This window comes from Petaurus breviceps, unplaced genomic scaffold (genome assembly GCF_028583685.1).
Source record: "Petaurus breviceps papuanus isolate PSGF00001 unplaced genomic scaffold, PetGlider_PUasm1.0 90702, whole genome shotgun sequence".
NCBI lineage: Eukaryota > Metazoa > Chordata > Mammalia > Diprotodontia > Petauridae > Petaurus > Petaurus breviceps.
The window spans coordinates 8,587,638-8,600,474 of NW_027187317.1; the positions used below are offsets into that span (position 1 = coordinate 8,587,638).

The 12,837-nt window shown below is 37.1% G+C and overlaps 1 protein-coding gene across 5 annotated transcripts in view; it reads right to left on the reverse strand.

Moving 5' to 3' along the window:
- KCNK2 (potassium two pore domain channel subfamily K member 2) overlaps positions 1 to 12,837 on the reverse strand; it is a 280,559-nt gene that overhangs the window by 192,421 nt on the left and 75,301 nt on the right. The window lies entirely within an intron of this gene.

Genomic DNA, 12,837 nt, shown 5'->3' on the forward strand with positions numbered 1-12,837 from the left:
AGTGGATTGGATGGGCTGGGGTTGACATGGTCAAATATACTTTTTAGAAAGTTCAATTTGACAGCTAAGTGGAGAATGGACTGGAGTGGGAAGAGACTTTGAGGCAGGGAGGTCAATTATCAGGTGATTGCAATAGTCCAGGAATGAGGTGATGAGAGCCTGCTACAGTGTGGTGGTGGTGGTATCAAAGGAGGGAAGGGGACATAGAGAAGAGATGTCAGAAAGGTAAAATTTACAGACCTTTGCAACAGATTGGACATGGAGGAATCAATGATGACACATAAGTTGCAAGGTGGAGTGACTGGAAGAATACTATATCCACAACGATAATAGGAAAATTAAGAGGGGGAATTATTTTTTTAAGGATGGTGAAGACTTGGGAATATTTGTAGGCAGTAGAAAATTAGCTAGTAGATGAAGAGAGATCAAATATTAGTAAGAGAATGATGGAATTAAAGGGATCAATCTGTTGGAGAAGAGGGGAGAGAACAGGATCATTTGTGCAGGTGGGAGTTTGCCTTAACAAGTTGGAGAGACACCTTTTCTTATGAGACAGAGGTGAAGGAGGAGGTAGTGGCAGAGTATGTGTGAGTAATATTAGATGATTAAAACAAAGAAGAGGTAAGTCTCAGTGAATTGTCTGTTTCTTCAAAGAAATATGAGGCAAGTTTCTTATCTGAGAGACTAAAGAGAGGGGAACTCTGGAAGACTTGGGGAGGAATGATAAGGTTTGGAACAGCTACTGTGGTGAGATGGTGTATCAATTAGGGAGACAGAAAGGGTTGCCTTGCCACAATGAGGGCCCAGCTGAGATTTTGTAACATAAATTTCTAGTGGACCCAATCAGCAATTTGGTGACTTTCTCCAGCTTTACTAAGCAGTATGCATATAGGAGTGAACATAGCAGAGGATGGAACCAATCCAGATCTGAGTCTTGTTAGGGCAAAGTATTTGAGAGGATAATGGGGCAAAGGAATCAAGACAAGAGAACAGTGTAGAGCTGAAGTGGTTCTCCAAGTGATCAAGATAGGGAAGTGAGGAAAGTATAGCCAGTATAGGAGTGATGATCTGGAAAAGAACTGAGAAGTGAAGGATTTAAGGTCATAATGAGGATGAAGAATAGGTTCTATGATTGTAAAGCATAGAGAAGTGAAATCACCATAGACTGTGACTAATTAATTTCAGAGTTCATGAACATGAAAATTATATACTTGTAAGTGATAGCAAGATCAAAGATATGAACATCTTTGTGTATGGTTGAGGTGTGGTGGAAATGATTAAACTGAAGAAGTTGGAGGTCAGAGGGTTGGAAGGACTATCAGTATGTATGATAAAGTCCCCAAATATCCAGACAGGAACTGAGGAGAGGAACACTGTGAACCAGGCCATGAACTCATTGAGGAAGGAAGGAGAGTGTCCTGGAAGTTGGTAGACAATAACCACCAGAATCCTGTGATAAATATGGACTATATTAACCTCAAAAGAAGAGAAATTACTGAGTGATGGTGATAGAGGGAGCCTAGAAGTAGAAATGGGGAGCAAGGTATATTCCAACTCTCAAACCATGACCCATGTAACTTTGGGCAAGTCACTGGGTCTTAGTTTCCTCATCTATAAAATGACACTGCACCAGAGGGCCTCCCTAAACTCTAAATATTTCTTCTTATCATACCCCTACTCAACCCAAACAGGTTAATACTTGCTTCTTCCTTGATATGCCTATGTTCCTGTGATATCCAGTTTGTCTCCAACATAACTTAAAGAAACTTTTTTTTGGTCTTCTTTAGCATTTACTGCATGCTTCAGCTCACAGTGGGTTTTAACTTTTCTACTATTACTCTTAATGTATATTTAGAGTAGTATATACAATAAAGCAATAAGATGATATTCAGTGAGCTTCTGCTGTAGGGCACTTAAGCTGATGAATCACACCTAGGAGAGCCAGTGGAGCTGGTAACCTGAGCCAATGAATGTGAACAGAAGAGTAATAGCAATGATGATAATGATGATAATGATAGCTCACAATTCTATAATGATTTACAATCCAACAAAGTATTTTTCTCATAACAACCCTGTGAGATAGCTCATAAAATATTGTTTTCCCTGTTTCACAGATGAGTAGACTAAGACTGAAGAAGTGACTTGCCCAAAGTCACAGAGCTATTAAGTAGTAAAACCAGTTCTCGAACTGAAATATTTTGAGTAAGTCTACAGCCTCTCTCATTCCCTGACCTCCTGGTACACTAGTCTTCTCTGCTCTACAAAAAAAATGGAAAATTAGAGACATTGCTTGGATAGGATGAGGATTTAGTGGGCAAAAAGAGATGCTGCATCTTCAAGCAAGAAAAGAAAGTCTGTCCACCACACTCAGGAGAAGTAGGGAATAGTGAAGAAAGTTGAAAATAACCCACATATCGAGGAGTAATGGAAATACCACCTTCTATAAAGGCTATAAGGGGAATAAAATGAAATGGGGAAAGACTTAAGACAAGGACACCAACCAGCAGGCTATTACAGTAGTACAAGCAAGCATGAGATGATAAAGGTCTGTGAAAAAAGATGGCGGCAGTGTGGGAGGAACAACGGGGGTATAAATGAGAGATGTTACAGAGGTACAAATAACAGAATTTGGCAACTGATTGCATATGGGAGGTGAGAGTGAGGAGTTGAGTTGAGTATGACAACTAGGTTGCAAGCCTTGATGCCTGGAATGATGGTAATACCCTCACCAATAATAAGAACATTTGGACCAAGAGAGGTTTGGCAGGAAATATGATGAGTTAAATCTTAGATATGTTGAGTTTAAGATATCTAATGGAGAGTTGGATATGAGAGACTAGAGGTAGGGAGAGAGGTTAGGGATAGACAAATTGATCTGAAAGTTATCATCATAGAGATCCATGGGAGCTAATAGTATAGAGAAATAATATTGAAGGAGAAGAGAAGCAGGTATTGGACAGAGCTGTGGGGGCCACCGTGATTAATGGGCATGACCTGATTTCAAATCCAGAAAAGGAAACTGAGAAAGATCAGTCAGACAGGTAGGAGAAGAACCAGGAGAACCAAGTGTCATGAAAATCTAGAGATGTTCTAGTGCTCAGGATATTAAATACTAAGTCTTCTCCCTTTGTAGAATCATAATAGTAATCATTCATATTTACCCAGTTCTTAAAAGATTACAAAGTGCTTTACTCAAAGCAACCCTGTGATGTAGCCAATGAAGTTTTATTACCTACATTTTGGAGATAAGGAAATTGAGATTTAAAGAAGTGCAAAGTATCATGTAAATAACACAAAAACAAATTAAGAAAGTGGCATAGTGTTTGATAAACCCAAAGAACACAACTTCTGTATTAAGGACTTACTATTCAACAAAAATTTCTTGGGAAACTGGAAAGCTATCTAGAAAAAAATTAGGTTTAAACCAATTATTCCCACCATATACCAAGGAAAACTCCAAAAACATGCAAAAAGTCACATCATAAACAAATTCGAGTAGCAAGGAAAGAAAAACCTTTTGTAACTATGAATAAGTGAAGAGCTCATGACTAAATGATAGAGAAGATCATAGGAGATAAAACGGACAGTTTTTATTACATAGAGTAATGAAGGTTCTGCAGAAATAAAACCAGTGCAGCTAAAATTAGAAGGGAAATAGGGAACTGAGGGGGGAAAAACCTTCCAACAAGTTTTTCTAATAAAAGTATCATATCTAAGATATATGACAAATTGATTCAAGTATAGAAGAAGAACCATCTCCAATATAGAAATTCTCAAAGAATATGAACAGGAAGTTATCAAAGGAAGAAACCCAAGTTATTAATAAAAATATAAAAAAGCTCCAAGTCATTAATAATTAAAGAAATGCAAAACAAAACAATTCTGGGGTTCCACCTGATACCCATCAGACTGAAAAAAATGACAGAGGTTAAATGACTTAAATATGTAGATAAATCATTTATAAGCACTTATTATGTAATGATGCTTATGAATGAAAATATAAAAGAAAGTCAGCCTTCATCCTCAAGGAGTTTACATTCTAATAGAGAAAAACAAAACAGAAAGCTGGAAAAGAGGGAGGAGGAGGCAATGTATGGAGATGACTAGCTCCTAGGCAAGATCAAGTTGAAGCTTATCCATTAGAGCCTCTTTACCAAGGTCAGGCTCCAAGGTTATAAAGAGGAGCGGGGAGGTTAGCAATCATATGGGAGCCACTAGGAAGTGACACAACCAGGGTAATTGAGCAAATAAGTGTCCTAACAAAGGTCATCCTGAATCAAAGTTCTTCCCATTTTACCATTAGATTATTTGAATCTGGAAGAAACTCTAGGAGGTCATTTATTCTAACCCCTCCACTCTACACATAAAGAAACAAAACCCCAAGAGATTAAATGACTTGACTAAAATCAGACAGATGATAAAGGATGGAGAGGTTATTCAAACCCAAGTCATCTGCCTCTCTGTCTAGGGCTCAATCTACTACATCTCCACAGCAGTCATCAGTTTGGGATGTGGAGAGGGGAACTCTAAGATAAAGTGGTTATTCTCTCCCAATTTTCCCATGATTTCTACCTCCAACAACCAGATGTTCTTTTTTTGGAAGAAAATTGTATCCGGAAAATAATTCTCCTTTATTGGTTTCTCTGTCTTTTGAAGGATCAAATTATAATTAAAGTCAATCAAGAGATTATGGGATGCTATATTCTGGGGAGAAAAGGAAGAGGAAAGAGGAGAGATAGGAAAAGGGGGGAAAGAAGAAAGAGAAGTTCAAGATGTGGAAGAGGGGAAGGAAGGATACTCAGAGAGAGAAGGAGAGAGGAAGGAGGAGAGAGAAAATAAAGATAGGAGAGAGGCAGCACAGATGGGCAGGTCACTCTATTCCCCTGTCATGAATATATTGTGCTTCTATGACAGGTTTGTGATATATTATTGAGATCCATATCTAGCCTTTCTCTCCAGATGCTCTCTATATAGCCCAATAACAATACAAATTCCTTTTCCATTTCTGTTGCCTCCAAAATATTTTCTACCATGCTTCTCTCCTTCACCCTTCTTAGATTTCCTTATGACTATATCTTTTTTTAAATACACAATGTTATTCTACCCCACTCATTTCACACATCATATTCTTTTGTAATAATTCAAGGTTAAGTTAGAATTATAAAGATTAGAAGCTAACTATTCCCATTTCTCCCATAATTTTCACTTCACTAAGTAGTTCCCCCTTATAGATTTGTATCAAATCCAGTAGAGCAGTCTCCCTCTTGGCTCTATCTTCTAAAAGATGAAATTATTGAGTCAAGAATTTTTCCACTTCAAATTAAAGAATGATGCACTTGACTAAGGTTCAAATGTAAGTAACACATTTTCTATGAGTAGGGAGGGATCTGAGGAGGTTCAGTCTTGTGATTTTTGGTGCATAAGTAATTTCTATTATGGAAAACCCATATAAAAATGTAGTTGTTGTTCAATCATTTCAGTTGTGTCTAACACTTCATGACCCTATTTGGGGTTTTCATGGCAAGGATAGTGAAGTGTTTTGCCTTTCCTTCTCTGGTTCATTTTATAGGTAAGGAAACTGAGGCAAACAAGGTTTACTGACTTGTCCAGGGTCACAAAGCTAATAAATGTCTGAGGTTGTATTTGAACTCAGGTCTTCCTGAGTGCTTCCAGATCTGACACTCTATCCACTGCTCCACATAGCTGCCCATTCAACAATGCAGGTCAATAATTTGTTTCTCATTTATACTGTTAGAGATTTATCCATATGTGACTGTATTTAAACACACATATACATACCTATTTATATTTATTTTTACCCCTGGAGTTAGAAAGAACTGAATTCAAATCTGATCTCAGAGGCTGAATGACCTGGGGCAAGTCATTTAACCACTGTTTTCTTCAGTTTTCTCAACTATAAAATGGAGGCAATAACAGCACCTACCTAAAAGCACCCACCTTGCAAAGTTATTATGAAAATTGAGTGAGAAAATATTTGCAAAGTGCTTAGCACAGTACTTGGCACATAGTAGGTACTTATTTCCTTCCTCCTCTTCCCCAACTGCAAAGGCAGGTCTTGAACTCAGGTCTTCCCAACTTCAAGATCCTCTACCTATCCAATGTGCTACAGTGCCTATATACCTAATGATCACCTAATTAAGTCCGTTGAAAATATATATTGTCTTAGAAATATCATAAAGATGAATTTGAATCGAAAACTGAAGATGAGTGAGAAATTTTCCCAAAACTGTAGAGAATAGCATTTGTAGCATATGGAAAACAGCAGTTGAGAAGATCAATAATTCACAGAAGAAAATTACCAAGATGAAAGACAAATGAAATTTAGCACCTTAGAAATCAGTAAATAAATGTTCAAAGTAATTCAAAGGGTAAACCAGAAATTCAAATGCAAGGAGGCAAAAGTAATCTTGAAGGTATAACTGGAATTTGGTGGGGTGACATGGCTAAGAGATAACTAAAGGGGACAATGGTATAGCATTATGCCGAAAGATAATATACTAAGCTAAAGAAATCCAGTAACTGAAAGAGGAAAAACATACTGGAGAGAATTTGAGTAAAAGAAAAAAAAAAGCAGAAATGATACTGTTGTAGGGATTTATTAGAGACCACCTGGATCAAAGAAAATAGAAAAGAAACAATGAACCGTTCACAAACCTGGGATGGAGTTAGAAATTAATTAATAATGGAGAATTTCCACTTTCCAGGCATTTATTGGAGTTCTTATTCCCTGTCAAAGAGAATTTTCGAAGGGAATTGTCAAATTTTCTCTTTAGAGGAAACTTTATGTTGATAAAATGTTGGCTTGCCGCAGTGAGAATTTAATTCATCAAAGTATGAAAGACAAGTAAACTGTATTCTGAGCAACAAGAAGGGACTGAGAGTTGGGGTAGAAATGATGAGAACCTCAGGGGAGGCATTGATTACTCTATCTTCAAATTTATGATCAACCCAAATGGCTATAAAACTGTGTTTTAAAACCTTTGATCTAGCAATACCGCTACTAGGTCAATATCCCAAAGAGACCACACATACAACAAATATTTATAGCTGCTCTTTTTATGGTGGCAAAGAATTGGAAATTGAGGGAATGCCCATCAATTGGGGCATGGTTGAAAAAGTTGTAGTATATGAATGTAATGGAATACTATTGTTCTATAAGAAATGTTGAGCAGACAGATTGCAGAAAAACCTGGAAAAACTTACACAAACTTATGCTGAGTGAAGTGAACAGAACCAGGAGAATATTGTATACAGTAATAGCAATATCATGCAACAATCAGCTATGATAGACTTAACCCTTCTCAGCAATACAATGATACAAAGCGATCCCAAAAGACTTGTAGAAAATGCTAACCTCTGCCAAAGAAAAAACTATGGAGTCTGAATACAGAGCAAAGCATATTATTTTCACTTTGGATTTTTTGTTGTTGTTGTTGTTGTTGTTTTGTTCTTTCTTGTGATTTTTTTCCCTTTTATTCTGATCTTTCACAATATGACTAATGTGGAAATAATGTATATATGTAAGTTATGCACGTTGTCTTATGAAGGGGGGAGGGAAGGGAGGTAGGGAAAAAATGTGGAATTCAAAATCTTACAAAAATGAATGTTGAAAACTATCTTTATACATAACTGGAAAAAAATTTAAACTAGTAAGAAAAATATTTGTGATCGAAAAGGAGGGGAAAGTTATACCCAATAACTTGAGAGAGCAGTCAAAGCATTAGATAAGAAGGATACAAAAGTCCATATGGGCGGTTGGTCCAAGAGAAATGGGAAACTCACAAAAATGAAATTTTGAAGATAAAAACAAAAGTTATTCCATTTGGAAAAAAAATATATAGACCTTTTTAAAAAGAATAATGTGGATGCACAGGAAACTCAAAAACCAACTCAGGTTTTTTAATAAGATATGTATAGGAGATGGAAACAAAGGCAGGTGATAGAGAAATTATATTAAAGATTAGCATGAGAAAAGTGTAAGAAGGCTAAACAATAATCACATGACCATATACTTAGAGCTTACAGAAATCTTAGAGGACTTCTAATCCAAACACCTTAATCAATAGATGAGGGAAGGTCTAAAGAGGTCAAATGACTTGCCCAGTCACAAGGTGCAGTATTGGATGGTATATGAATATAAGATAACAGGTAAGAGAAAGGAAGCAAAACTTCTCAGCTCATAATTTGTTTCTGTTTTCTCTTCCAAGTTCAGGTTTAAAACTGAAGGATAAAATGAAAATGATAAAAGAGGAAGTTAAAACCCAGGACAAAAACAATAACAAGACAGTCCCTAATTTTCCATCAATGAACACAACTTAACTGAGCCTGAAGCAGTCATTCTGATTGATTTTTCAAAGACTGTGGAAAACAGGAAAGATGCCACAAAATTGAAGGAGAATAAATATCTTAATTTTAAAAGAAATAAGAACATGGATTATACAACTATGTCAGTGAACTTGACTGACTCCTGGAAATTTTTTTTAGAATTTAGAATTAAATAATTTGTAAGCATTTAGAAATGGAAGTTGGAGCATCAGAAACAAGTATGACTTTATCAGGAACAATCTGTACCCATTTACCTTCACTTCTTTTATTTATTTATTCATCTATCTATCCATCCATCTATCTATTTATTTTATTTTAATTTTGTGGCAGTTATTGGACTGATAGATCAAGGAATGCTTTAGAAATAGTCCGAGTTCATGCCCCAAACTCCTAGTAGTACCAAGAAGTTAGGTCCCATAGAGTGGCTGATTAATTTTCGGGGATAACCATAAGAGGTTTAAGGTTCTAGCACTGTTGCTCACAAACTGCCACCAGTTTGGTTCCCACTGATTATTAACCAGACCTAATTAGCTTTTAGAATGAGCATTAACTAAACAAGTATATAGCAAGGACAATTCATACAAAAAATGATTCCCCCCCCCAAAAAAAAAGACTGGGACATATTCTCCAAAAAATATACATGGTATCCCAGGGGAGAGTGGCCACAAACTTAAAATACAATGATAATGAGAGACACATAGAGAATATTGTGGCTAGAATTCTTGGCTCCCAAAGGTTCTTTATTAAGCCCATAGTCACTATTCTTTTCTGGAACATTAACTACTCCTTGAAACTGTGTCCTTCCTTAGATGGCCATCCTCATGTATCCATCTGTATTTGTGTTTGTCCATGTTTTTCATTGTGTCAATAAGCTCCCAGTTGGGTACATTATCTCCTACTGGTCCCTTCTCTCTGAGAACATGGTCAATGCAAGAGACAGGGGAGAAGAGAGAGGAAAAAACTCTTCTTCACCCAAAGCCAAAGAATGATTTCTTTTCAGGGACTTGGTTTGAACTGGAATCCTCAACTCCCAAACTGATATCTTTTAACACTGGATGTAAGCTTCTGGAGTGAGTGAATTACCAGTGGACTGAGAGATACTTTATACATAGACTCAGTGGATTTGGCTTAGTCAGTCATACTGATCTTTTTATTGACCCAATCAGAGCTCCACACCTTATAAAAAAGAAGCAAGCAAGCAAGAAAGAAAACAAGCATTTATTAAGCACCTACTGTATGCAAGGCATTGTGCTAAGTGCTTTACAAATATCTCATTTAATCCTCACAACATACGATATATAACATTATTAACCTTATTTTATACATAAGGAAACAGAAGCAAACAGAAGTTAAGTGACATGCCTGAGTCACACAGCTAGTGACTGTATGAGGTCAGATTTGAATTCAAGTTATCCTGACTGCAACCCCAGCAATCTATCCACTGTGCCCGCTTAGCTGCCTCTCAAGAGTTCATAGGATACTATAAACCATCTTGTATAAATATACAAAACTTCATCCAGTCCTTCAGTGATTACATTACATTGACTGATGCAAGGATAGAGGATATTCCCCTTTCACCTATAAGCACTACATTTCAGTAAAAAACACTTAAAGTCCCATATGATGATAAGGACAAAATAGAGAGATGTGGGCTAGAAGATTGTACTGTAAGGTATGTTGTTCGTTGGATCAATAACCACCCCCCAAACGTCATCACTAAGAGCCTGATATCAGTCTGGAACAGGGCATCTACTAGTATGCTCCTAGGATCTCACCTTAGCCTTGTGGGGTTTTTTTTTAGCATTTTTATCAATGACTTAGATAAGACCTGAATTATATATTTATTTAAAAGTCAGATTCATTGGGGTGGCTAGGTGGTGTAGTGAGTACAGCGCCGGACAGGACCGGAGAACCTGGGATCGGTTCCGGCCTCAGACACTTAACACCCACACACACACACACACACACACACACACACACACACACACAAAAGAACTGGCTGTGTAACCTTGGGCAAGTTACTTAACCCCAATTGCTTTAAAAAAAGGTCAGATTCATGAAACTGGAAGGAAAAATTAACACAGTGAATAAGAGGATCTCAAAAAGGTTTTGATAGCATAGAATCTACTAAGCTGATATTTAATAGGGAAATTTAAAGTCCTATACTTGGGTTTGAAATTTTAATTTCATAATGCCAGGACAGACCTGGCAAAACTGCAATTCAAATGAAAAGTATCTCTGAGTTTTAGTGTAATGTCATCTCAGAATTAATAACATTGTGACACGGGAAACAAAAAAGTGAATATGACCTCAGGCTACACTGAGAGACATAGTCCTCTTGAACTAGGGAGGTGGTATTCCTGCTGCATTCTGTCACGATCAGATCACATCTGCAGAATTGTTTTCAGCTGAGTGGCATATTTTAGGAAAGATATTGACAAGATGGGACTACATCCAGGGGTCAGCAGCCAGAATGGTAAGGGGACAGGACTCCATGGCACGTAAGGATCACTTGAAGGAATGGGGGCTATTTGGCCTGGAACAGGGGAAATATAATCTCTTGTCTTCAATTATTTGAGATGCTGACAAGTGAAAGAAAGATGAAAGTTGTCTGTTTGGCTCCAGTGGGTAAAACAATACAGAATAGAAAGAAAATGCAGGATTTTTTTTTTCTGAGTGATCAGAACTGTTCAAAAAAATGGCATGGGCTTCCTTTTGAAGTAGTGAGCTCACTCCCCAGGAGGTTTTTAAGTGGAGGGTGGATTAGTATTTTTCAGGGATGTTGTAGATGAAATTTTTGTTCAGATATGGTTTGAACTACAAAGCTTCTAAGATGCCTTCCAACTCCTGTGTTCTGTGATTCTATGAGCCTTTAGCAAAGACCTACAGCAGTTGTTCAGATACACCCCACACATATCACAACTATATCCTGCTTTTCCTTTTTAAAATTTGTTTATGGAAATCTTTTAGCAACCACATGTAACTCTGAGTGGTATAAACTACCTATTTTCCCTCCTTTTCACATCTATCCCAACAGTGGAAAGTTGAATTTTGTGGTGGTTTGGTTTTGGATGACTGGTATATGGAAAAAAACCTGATTAGTATTTTCCATTGATATTCTTCCCAAAAAAGAAAGCCAATAGTGCATTGCACAGATTCCAAAATGTCTTGCCAACCTTCTTTGGTAATTAACTGTAGTGTTTCTTTTGCTTTTTTTGATGGATGTCATCTGCATCAATCTTGGATTTTGAATTCTTTCCCTCACACACTATATCTGCATAACTCAGGCAGTTTAAGATTTAACCACAAGGCTATGAAACCTGTTTAGTGACTTCACTCTGTAGAAACAGTCTCCTTCAGTCCAGGTTCTCAAGACCCAGATGCAATGACAAAATGTAGTCTAGACCCTGTCCTCCGATGTGCAACACTTTGAACCCAAGGTTGAAATCAAAAGGTCCTATAACGATAGCTCACATTTATACAATGCTTTATGGTTAAAAAGTGTTTATATGTGATTGTATTTGATCCACCCAACAAAAAGCCTGGAAGGCAGAGAGAATACGAATCATTACTCTCATGTTAGAGATGAGGAAAGTGAGGCTTAGGTGGATCAAGATTAGTTCAATTAAATTAAGATTGATTCCATTCAATAGACCCTTATCAAGCCCCACCAAATCTATGACCCTCTTGCACTGTTAGGTGCCACAGATTCAAAGACAGAATTGAAATAAATATCTGTGTTCTAAAGGACTTGTGTTCTACTCTAAGATACAAAAATGTCCACAGCTAAATATAGTAGAGAGGGAGCAAGGGAAGGGAGAGATCGAAGTGCTCTAGGAAAATTTGAAGATAGAGATGGTACTAACAATTGGCAGAAGAAGGGGTCAGAGAAGGGTTTATGGAGGTGACACCTATGACCCTTGAATTATTCTATTATAAACTTGATGTCAGGGACTATCTTTTACTTCTTTTGGTAACTCCAGAGCTTAATATAATGCCTGCCACAGAGTAGATGCTTAATAAATGTTGATTGATTTAGTGATTGAAGGAAGAAAGGGAAGAATTATACAAGTTGGAGATAAGAAGAAAGTATAATCAGAGAATAGACTATACCTTGTGAAAATGAGCAGGGTCAGGAGATGGAATGGCAAGCTCCGGAAATAGCTAAGTCCTCCAGTTTGGCGGACACATAGAGCATATGAAGTGAGAAAGCTGGAAACATAAGTCAAAGTCAGATTGTGGAGGGCCTTAAATGTCAGGCTATCAAATCTGTATTTTATCCTAGATGCAACAGGGCATCACTGAAGATTTTTGAGCAGGGAGTAACTAGGTCAGACCCATGCCTTAGCAATATTTTTTTTCTTTTTTAGCATCTGTATGAAGAATAGATCGGAAAGACAGAAGGGAAGAAAATCAATTACTAGTATACTACAGAATTCCTATGAAAAGGACATAAGGGCCAGAACTAGACAACAATAGCACATATCCAAC